Source organism: Rosa chinensis, chromosome 1 (assembly GCF_002994745.2).
Source record: "Rosa chinensis cultivar Old Blush chromosome 1, RchiOBHm-V2, whole genome shotgun sequence".
NCBI lineage: Eukaryota > Viridiplantae > Streptophyta > Magnoliopsida > Rosales > Rosaceae > Rosa > Rosa chinensis.
The window spans coordinates 11,521,258-11,532,528 of record NC_037088.1 but is presented as its reverse complement, the minus strand read 5'-3'; the positions used below and the strand labels follow the sequence as shown (position 1 = coordinate 11,532,528).

General features: G+C 35.5%; 1 pseudogene; it reads right to left on the bottom strand.

Moving 5' to 3' along the window:
* Positions 1-2,752: 2,752 nt before the first annotated feature.
* LOC112200995 lies at positions 2,753-4,945 on the bottom strand (annotated as a pseudogene).
* Between the last annotated feature and the right edge of the window lie 6,326 nt (positions 4,946-11,271).

Genomic DNA, 11,271 nt, shown 5'->3' with positions numbered 1-11,271 from the left:
CTCTAAAGAGAAGCCAAACATCAGTCTACTAAACTTTGAATGTAAATACTTGAGCATAGAACAATAAAACGTGGAATCAACTTTGCTCCTTATTTTTCCTTTTCTGCTCAAGATCGACTTGGAACTCCAACTTCCAATTGCACCTAATATTGAAAATTGAAAACGAATTAGCAATCAACAGAACCCAGAAATCAAGTAACCCAAAATCAAAATACGTATCAAAATTGAAAAACACCTAATACGTATTTTGATTTGTACCTCAGCCTACATTGATGGAAACCCGAAGAATTCGTATGAACACCATAGAAGAACATAAGCATAGAGAGGAGAAAGAGTGGTGATGATAAATGATGAGAAGAAATTGAAGGATTGAACAACCATTGAAACCAATTTAAAGAGAATTTGCTTGATTTCAAGGTTTGGGAGAGAGTAAGAGACGCTGGAATAATGGCATCGTGCGTGCAATTAGAAAAAGAAAGAAGAAAAGATGCTGGAATAATTGCGTCTAAAAATCTGCAATTTTTTTTAACGTTCCTTACTTATTTATATATATATATATATATATATATATTAAATCTTATTTTAAAAATCTGGTGCTCCCTCTTTGTTGTGCCCTGTGCGGTCGCCAATGCTGCACAGCAGCAAGGCCGATCCTGGTACCTATGTGTGTGTGTGTTAGAGAAGTTAAAACGATTCAGATATTATAATTCCATGAAAATAAAGTAAAATTTTCCAGAATCAGTCTAGAGAGGCTTAGTTTTTCCTCTACTTATTACTATCATTTTCAGTACAAAGTGCGTGTGCTAACATATGTAACTCATGAAAATGCAGGATAACCGGAAATAAGAAAATACCGAAAATCATTCAAAATATAGTAGGGTTGCATGTTTAATTGAATCAAATTTATAGACATATGAATTCATTAAACAAACTCGTAATAAAGAAACTCTAGCCTCAGAATATAAATTTAAACATTCTGGTTCCCACAAGCTTTGACCGTTCTTCCTTGGCAAGGATGTTCCACGTGTTTGGTATAGGATTCCAGTGTCTCTGTAGGTTTTCTGATTTGAGGAATACTAGCAACCTTCCCCATCTACCTTTCCTTTCTACCTTTCTCACATATTAACTGACACTTGTCCTCTTATTTCACTCAAAACCATGGCATTTAATGTTTTACAAATTGAGTATTATATTTTCCGAGTATAGCCCTCATTATTGCACAAGCAACTCTTTCTCATTTTCTTATATTTTCATTTAAATCATTCTTCTTCTTCCCGATCAAAAAAATAAATAATGTTTGTTCTTCTCTGTTTTCTCTCTCTGCGAATAGTAGAATATTCTTCTTCGTCTTCCACCTTTTCCTTTATCTTTGTATCATTTTTTTTTTGGTTTAATACCATACCAATTCTTCTTTGATTCAATACCAACCTTCTAGAAACAATTGCATAGCCCAGAGAAGAAATTTCTTTTGTAATATCTAGACTAAAAGAAGTTTCCAATGCCCAGATCAAACAAAGCCACCTAAATTCAAATATAATGAAATACCAATTATAGACCTTCTGGTTTCAATTATATAGCCCAAATCAAATAAGTTTCCCACCAACCACTGCAAGTGGCCTAGTGGTTCTTGCCTAGTTGGGTGTGCTCCCCAACCCAGGTTCGAACCCCGAAGCTGTCAAAGTGGTCAGGCACTGTGCTGCAATGCACAGTTGGAGCATTTCACATGCGCCGAAGGGGTTTATCTTGGGCCTAGGAAGCCTTTGGGTTCTCCTTGACAAAGTCAAAAAAAAAAAAAAAAAAGTTTCCCACCCTCTTGACATAGTAAAATACAACAGCACACATTCAGATCTTAGAATCCTTTTGAAGAAAATATAAAACGCAAAAAATAGAAATAATGATTGAAACCTAGAAGCCTTCATTGTTGTCTCTACATTCCTTGTTCTCATATCATGTAGTTTAATTCTAGGTTTTAAACAAAATTGAATCAGTGTTTGAATAATAGGTCATCAATCTCCTTCAATCATAGTGATTTGTTAATTAATAAAATGATCATCTGAATTGGGGGTTTGTGTTGAACCAAGAGAATGAGAGAGGAATTCTCTCCCGTTAGAGAGATAGAGAGAGAAGAGACAGAGTGGAGAAAATTAAGAATTTAAGTAGAAAGAAGAAAAATTGTAAAGTTAGTTAATATGTGGGAAAGGTAGAAAGGGAAGGTAGATGGAGAATGTTGCTAGCATTGCTCTTCTGATTTTGATCCTTTTATATTTGGATTTAAAATCTGGGGTGGTTTTTGTTTCCGATATGGACTGTGGATCCAACTCTATAGTTATTGTTTTTGAACCGGATATGGACTATCCGACTCCTAGTTATTGTTTTTGAACGGCTACAAGTCCAAGAGTAAAACTAGGATTTATAGCTTAAGGGGTCGAGACATAAAAAGAATCTATGGTACTGTAACTGTTATATCATCAAGGTTGAGTTATTGTCTTTTAATGGCCGAGTCCAACCAAATATTTTTTTGACACCTTTAGGGATCGAATTTGGCGAAATATTATAAGTAGGGCTGGCTTTTAAGACTAGTTGCTCATATTCATGTTATACTGTTGCCAAAATACATTTCTTTTGAATGATCAGAATTAGATTCTATAGCAACATTTTTATTTTCAATATAAATAGTTTCAGAATGAGTCTGCTACTCTTTAGAAATTGCCACTCTTCAATAAACGGAGTATCATCAGTAATGAAACTATGATTAAGTACTTATAAGAATTGGACTTCTGACATTATGAGTTCCATCAGACCAAATGAGCGATGAAGACACATATGATCCAACTTGCAAAGCTTTCCCGACAATGGTCACATCAAAAGTCTTCTCCTCATTCAGTGAATTAAAGGAAAGAACTTTAGGCACCACTTTGATGTCAACCTCAGAATTTGGCAAGATTTTGGCCTTGTATGTAGAGTTTGAAAGGCGAACATTTTTAACTGTTCTATGAAAGCTAATGTTAAACGGTATCGTTGGTGTAACAACAGATGCCAATGAAGGATAGTTGTGATCCTTTGGCGATCCCTTGTCAAAGCTTGTGGGGCAATTCCAATTCAGTCCAGAAATAAGTCTAACATCAGCCTCATCGAACACCATGCAGAGAAAGTTTATATAATCTTCTTTAGAAGCTTCATAGATAAGCCCCGGATCAATAGCTTTCAGAGGGTTGATATGTCTAGATCCATAAGCATATTCACCAGGGAAGTTGCTAGTATTATTCATAGGCCAAGCTGTAGTCATAAGAGATGATTTAATGGCAGTTGGAGACCAATCAGGGTGCATCTCTTTAACATATGCAGCTGCACCTGCAGCATGGGGACAAGCCATGGAGGTTCCAGATAGTAGAGTATATCTCACACACCGCTTGTCTTCAGCGCTCTTTGTGATAGGGGCAACAGGTGAATATGCTGCCAAAATATCAATCCCCAGGGCACTAATATCTGGCTTTATAATTTCAGGTAAAAATTTATTAAGCCCACGTGATGAGAAGGAAGCAACCATAGGTGCAAAATCATCTTTTATGATTTCGCTTCTTAATATGTTGGCTCGAGGATCTTTAGTGGAGTTCATGTAGGACTTGACAACATTATATTCTTCATCCCTTAAAGTTATTGCTGGTAGTGGGAGAACTTCAGAAACTCCTTCAAACGCTAGTATATTATTCTTTAAAACTGTGCCAATTGCACCAGCTCTACGGGCCTCAACAGTTCCAGTTAATTCATCGCATAACACAATCTTTCCTTTTACCGCATCATTATCTATGCACAAATCTTCACAATGCCCAGCTTGGACTTCAGTGTAACGTTTATTACGAACATCTTTTCCCTCTACTATTGGAAAACCTGTTTCATTTGATGTGAAAGAGTTGACAGAATTCCCAACAAGTGTCCTTCCATTTCCAAGAACAACCTTGTCAATGATCCCACGATCTATGCTACTGGCCGCAACTGTGAGCATCCATGGTGCAACACTTGAGACAGTACCACCAATAGGACCATTGTTGCCCGCAGCATTTGTGGTTAGTATCCCTTTTTGTATTGCATGATAAGAACCGATCGCTATAGGATCGTGAGCGATTGGAATTGCCGAAGATGCTCCAAGTGAAACTGTAATGATGTCAACTCCATCAGCAATAGCATCATCAAAAGCAGCCAGGATATCGTATGATTTGCACCTGTCTGCAGTGCAGACACTATATGCAGCAAATCTATCAGAGGGAACTCCTCCTCTTGCGGTACCTTGTGCTAGTCCATAAAAGCTCACATCTTTTACCAAGTTCCCTACTGCTGTTGAGGCAGTGTGGGTCCCATGACCTATTACATCCTTTGCCGAGTCTGATGACGAGTAAAACCGAGCTCCAATGAGCTTGTTGTTGCAAGTGAAATTTTGACCACCTTTACAAGTACCTTTCCACTTCTTGGGAGCAGGACCGAATCCTTCATCTTTAAAGCTCTCCGATTCATGCCAAATTCCAGTGTCAAGAACACCAATGATGACATCACTCTCAACAATGGCATTCCCTCTGATTTTCTCATTGAAGCCCATGAACTCCCATGATCGTGTTGTTTAAAGTTGGAAAGTTGTGCTTGGAAAGACAGAGACTACTTCCTTCATGTTAGCAAGCTCTTCTTTTTCATGTTCAGTGAGATTGGCAGAAAATCCATTGAAACTTCTTTTGTAATTTTTTATTAACAAATTTGCAGCAGATTCTCTCCCAACTACTCTTTGCAGAATGCTAAGGTGGTGAGACAACGGTGAGTACAGTTTGTCATCTGGAAGTGACCCTAAGTACATAACATGAGCATGTCTATCTTCATCAACAGCATTGCACAATAAGATCAAAGTGAGTATGAGAATGGTGAAAGCATAAGAACATAGGAGAGCTCCATGCTTAGCCATTGTTCTATGATAAAAAAAATTAACTAGTGAAGGGTACTTTATACTAGGACAAAATAACTAAAAATCCCATCTCCATATTAATGTAAAATCTCATCACCATTAAGAAAAAAATTCTCTTATTCAAAAAAAAAAAAAAATCTCTTCTAGATTTTCTTTCCTTCCTTTCAGCTTCTTTTTAGACTTCATCAGAAAAGCATCTAAGATTTTCCTTCCCCATTGGATTCAGTATTAAATTCTCTAGGATAACAAAGTATAAGTTGATGATGTCTCAAAAGTCTAATTCTACCACATTTGATCCTTCTAAGTCTCCAATAATGGGGTTCAAAGGGCCAATTCCTATAATTTAACCATTTTTTGATCTCTAACAACAAATTAGAAGAGAGCCAAAGGGCCATAAAAGGGTCATAGTGCTCTTAGCCCTTTGGCTAGCCCAGTCCAAACTTGTGGTCCTAACATGTCAGATGAACAATCAAAACGTGGAGCATTTGAGCCGATAGAAAAAGACCAAATAATGAGCAAGTAGCAGCTTGTCATTGGTTGAATTGAGAATCAAATTCTTCCCAATGGTCAAATGCATATCAGTGGTTATCAATTATATATTGCTCAACATAATTACAATCAATGGTTAGAATTATATGGCCATTAGTAACGTACACCTTAAAAAAATTATTGATTTGTCTCAAAAATTAATTTTGGTCTAAATTAAAATATTATTATAATAAAATAAAATGACAAATTTGAAAAACATAATTTAAAACCATATAATACTTGAAAGAGCTAAAATTTAGCCTTGCCTTACTGGAGACGGTTCACTATTGCATGAATAAAGAATAATATTTCTAGAGAATTATAGCCCTGGCCCCAATATAGCCCTCTCCTACTGGAGATGGCCTAAGTTGTAGTTAAATAAGATTTCTCAATAAGTCTCTATTTTTTTTCTTTTTATTCCCCAAAAGTTTTTTTTCTTTTCGTTTTCAATGTTTTTACTTTATTTTTTTGTTTGCCTTTTGTCAAGATAGAGAAAGAGAGATCTCCGAGCAACGAGACGACGTCACAATCGTTGACCATGCCTCCAGAGTTGGAGTTTCCACCTCTGCCGAGACAACGTTGATAGTGCATTCCAAATGTGGCCACAGCTAAACCGCGAGGAGCCATGACGCCTAGTCGTGATGCCGCGGAAGACGGCGTTGCTTGGGATTCAGATGAGCCTCAAACCATTATCAGAACAATAAGAAAAAAGAGAGAACTTGACCTTGATACTTCTTTGCAATGGAGTTCCAAGTTCTGGGCAACAAAAGTTTTACTGACCCTTTATAAAACTTTTATTGACCCTCATCTAAGCCAGAATAACTCTTTACCAATAAAAAATATTAGATCGAACCCGAGCATGAAGAAACATACAAAGGAGATTGTTGACGTCTTTTCAGACTATCAATAAAAAATTTACTAACCCTCAAATTTTTTTTTATATTAAATGTCAATAAAATTAATTTGTGCTCCTCATCCTTTTCGCCATAATCATTGCTGCTTCACTCCTCCTCTACTAATATGAACACACACAAGAGGTGGCGCGACTCAATTGACTCAGTCACTACTATTTCATTTCACAAATCAATTCACACACATCACGATTTCACATCTAGCTAGCTCACTTACGCAAACTAGCCACGGCTCCTTCGAGTCCTCTCAATCCTCTAGAGCTCCACAAACCCTCACCCACCGGTCTACCACCCTAATCTAAATCCAAAGCCAACTCCAAATCACCCCGCCGAAACCTACCACGACCAGTGACCCCTTCATGGACTTCTTGGTTGCCAATTTCAACAACGTGGGAACCAAGGAGAACCTTTTGATGGGCTCGACGGAGAATGCCTTTGCCACATTACTCGATCTCTTCTCCTATATCGTGTCGGACATTCCGGCCGACTACCTAACCGAGCAGCTCCAAAAGGCCTAGGACCTTGACACGCTCACCACTCTCAAGCTCATCTGCAACCTCTACGGCGTATATGGCTCCAAAAAATTGAAAATCAAACAAGGAAGGCTCCATACAGTGGCGTTTTGGCTCCACAAGCACCACCCTAAAACCCTTATGGGGTCGTTCTCCGAGAGTGTGGCCAGAAGAAAGAGAGGCTGGGAGAGAGACGAGACCATACGAGAGAAAGGTCTAACAGTGAAGCTAAGAGGGAGGGTTTATTGTGTATAGGATATAATGGTAATTAATCTCAACTTTTGGGACTAATCAGATGAGAGGGCACCTGTTTTTCTTGTTGGACTGATGGGGAATGTTTTTGCTATATTAGTTCTTATGGATCAATGACCCAATTACTAAATGCGTTTATACCAAAATATTATCCAAACTCAAGCTTCGATAACAAACTTAAAAATTAAGAACTTACAAAATTTGGTGTCAGAATTAGGACGATTCTCTATCTATTAACGTATATGAAAGCTAGTAATATCATAATTATAGGTTTAAATAGCCTATTGTTAAGTAATATTCTTTGAAATGCTTTTCTTATAACTACTTGATGTTTTTGGATTGCAATTTTCATATTCTTAAATCTCAAGTCTATGACATATATTCCTTAATCAAATTCCCTTGATCTTTTGTTGACTTAAAAATTGTTGATATATTTTCTGCGAGTGGTTGTTACTTAAGGGTGTACAATTGTCGTTTTGGGACACATGCAACTTGTGCCTCGTCTCACTTCTATTAAATCAACTTGTTGCTAGCTTCTATACTAGAAAAGGTGGATTAACTAACAAGTTATTATATTGAGCATTTTTAATGTCATGAAAGAATTTCACCTAAGTTTTTGTTTGGAAAAAAAAAAATTTGAAACACCAGATGATGATTGTTGAGTATATTTATTTACTATTATACTCAACAATGATACATTATAAAGATTTAGGAAGAGTATAACAAATTATTCAAAAGACCATTTTGAGGTCACCTCCGATCAACTTTCATATCTTTTTATTATTGTACTTTTAGTACATTTTTAGTTGATTATACATTTTTGATCCAAAACTTCGGTATAGTTTCCATCGATATCTTATTGTTTCTTGATATTTCCATCAAAATTTCTTCTTCTTTTTTGAATTGTCAATATTTCCATGATATTCAATTTTTTAGTCAGAGATTTTTCTTTTCTATACTATCAAACAAGCAATACTATTACTGAACAAGGAAAAACTACTTCTAAATATAAAAATGTTACTACAAAGTTACATTCAATTTCTAATACAATTTGTTGCAAATTAAGTAGAGATTATAGTGTGAAAGAGACTTCTTAAGCCAAATTGATTAAATTTGAGAGTGACATTGATTCTGACTGTCGAACAATTGAACAAATTGGTTGAAATCTCTTCAATTGGATTCTTTAATTCATTATCCACTCGATTCTTCAATTCATCATCCATTGGATATTTTCATTGATGCACGGTGATTTAGAGAGAGAGAGAGAGAGAGAGAATTAGTTAAAGTTCAAAGAATTTTATAGTATTTTTTAGAATATCGAGGACTATCAATATCGGAACTGTTGAGTTCTATGTTCTAGATTTCAATTAGTTGTTCAGTTTCTAAACATGAGTGCATATGTAAGAGTATGAGTTATTGGCAATGCATGTCATTCAACATCTTGAAGTCTCGGTCAGTTCAAAAGTTAGAAGCTTGAAGGTGTGAAGTAAATTCCAAAAACTCCTAGCTAGTTGATCAAGTACATGTGGAACATGAGTTTTAAGAATTTGCTTTACACCTTAGACAATCAAGAGTTTTAAGAATTTATTTCACACCTCAAACATGAACGATGAACAACAACATAATATCTTGGTGTTGTTGTTTGCATAATGCCCATAGGCATAATACCACATCTCTTTGTGGCATGATGTCACACCTCTATGTTGTTTGCATAATGTCTGGGATGTATAAAATTGTTTAAAAGATGGAGAAAAATATCATGCATATATAATTGCCGATTTTTAAGATTTCTTCTCTTCAGCATTATGTATGAGAATAGACTTTTGTTTGTTCACTGTTTTATTTTGTTCAACATAGTGCTCAATATCAGCTAATGCTTGTTATTAAATTCTTCAGGGAGTCTATATTAGAAAAGTAAGAGGAACATGAATAGAAAGGAAAAGGAGAAAAAAAAAGGCATTCGAGTATTATAAGTCTATAAAAGGCATTATCTTGTGACATATACAAATGGCTGATTAGAGAATGTATTTTGTTGGATGAACTATATCTTGATGATCCAATACAAAAAAATGACAGTCATTATCGAAGTTATTGAGTTCTATGCCCCATATTTCTATTAATTGTTCGGTTTCTGAATATCACTTGGTGTCTGACAAATTTGGACCAAAAGTAGAGGACATCATCCAAAATATATATATATATATATATATATATATGAGAAATGGCTTGGTACACTGCAGTATGAGAAATGGCATGAACTGTGTACACTAGAGCGATCTGTTTTTTCTTTTTCTTTGTACTTGTAGGGAGAGTAGAGTCGGGAGACCGTAACACACCAAAGCAGCTCCAAACATGTAAGGCAATAAGAAATTGAAACCATCGTGATGAGTATCGTCAAGGTCATTACGTAAACCTAAGCGATTGGCATCACGAAGAAATGATCCGATTTGAACTTGATCGCCATGCTTATACAACCTCTTAACAAATACCAAAATATCATCATCATAAGCGTCCATAAGGAACAGACTGTGAATGGAACTCCTCTACACAAAAAAAAAATGTGGAGTCCAATCTGGAAAATATCCACCCCTTTCTTGACAACAGCACTCTCACAGCCACGAAGCAAACCAGTAGCACATGTATCTAATTTCCTAATTTGATCTTCTGATATAAATTTGTTTCCTGTACGGCAACACATGAACATATCAGCATATAAAGTTTAAGCTATACATACCACTATTATGGCCCAAGTATACAAATATGTCTTCATCCCTCAAATCCTCAAGTAACTTTTCAACACCGGGTTCAACCCAGCATACCCCAATGGACATGAAATGGAACTATTAGAACTAAAGAAAGATTTGTGTGCAAAGTAAGAGTTATAAGAGAATAAAATTTACCTTTATATGAGACTGAAGATCACTCTCAAACTTCTCTTGAATATTCTATAAACACCATCCTCATTATCAGGATTTGAGAGATTATGAGCTCGAATTGAGTTCTCAAAATTAACTTTGTTGACTATTGTTAGTATATAAGCAAGTAGGGATCATTTAGTCCGGGGATTGAGGGTGAACCTGTTATTTTAATGTCAAAGAAAGAAATATTAATTACAATTATACAATATATACGAAAATTACAAGAAAAGGGGTTTTTGAAAAGTATTTATATTCTAGTCTAATTAAACTATATTACAATGATCGATTCAAACCATGAATTAAGATAGATAAGGGGGAACGAAATATGCATGATGAAGTTAACAATCATTAACACAAAAACAAGTAATCTAAACATAAATCACGGATCAAAATATGTGGATGAAGAAATCAATTAAGAACAGAGATGAACGCATACAAAGTTCTTTTTACTTTCCTTAGTTAAATTAACTAGATGAACGCATCATAGTTAACCCTATTAAACATGCATTGCTAGTGAGAGATCAAGTCATCAACAAAACACATTTAATGCATTAAACACTTAGAAAGTTTGATCGATTTAAGCCAAGAACACAAGTTGGAACGTCATACAAGCATGCAAAACTCTTCATTGATTTACCTAAACAAGTATAGGTTTTCCACTTAGCAATTAAGACCTAGAACGCTAGCATATCTTAATTTGGATTCAATTACATGCTCAATATTCTAAGTTGGCCATCAAAGAACACAAAACACATAAAAGTGGGTTATTCGCACAAAATCAATGAACTTAAATCATCACATATCAAAATCACAGTTTATGTATTCTAGAAACCTAAAACGTTTTCATGCTTCATGATTATTGGAAACTTAACATCAAAAAATAAACTCAATCATATCAAAGCATCGAAATTTCCATTTAAACAAACAAAGAACTCGAATTGTTTTAAACAAAATAGAAACCGAAAACAAATAGTTGAAGTTCATGGTTACACTTTTAAAGGAGCTTCAAGAACGCAAGAAGATCTTCAAAAGTGGCGGATGATGATAAGGCTCACGGCAAGGATGGATGGAGGATGATGAAACTTGCTTCACGGTTTCAAGTCTTGCACAAAGGAAAAGGCCGAAACTTTGAGAGAGAGAGAGAGAGAGGGGAGGGATTTACAATTTAATTATGGGTTTTGAATGATGATTGAAACCAATGTCTT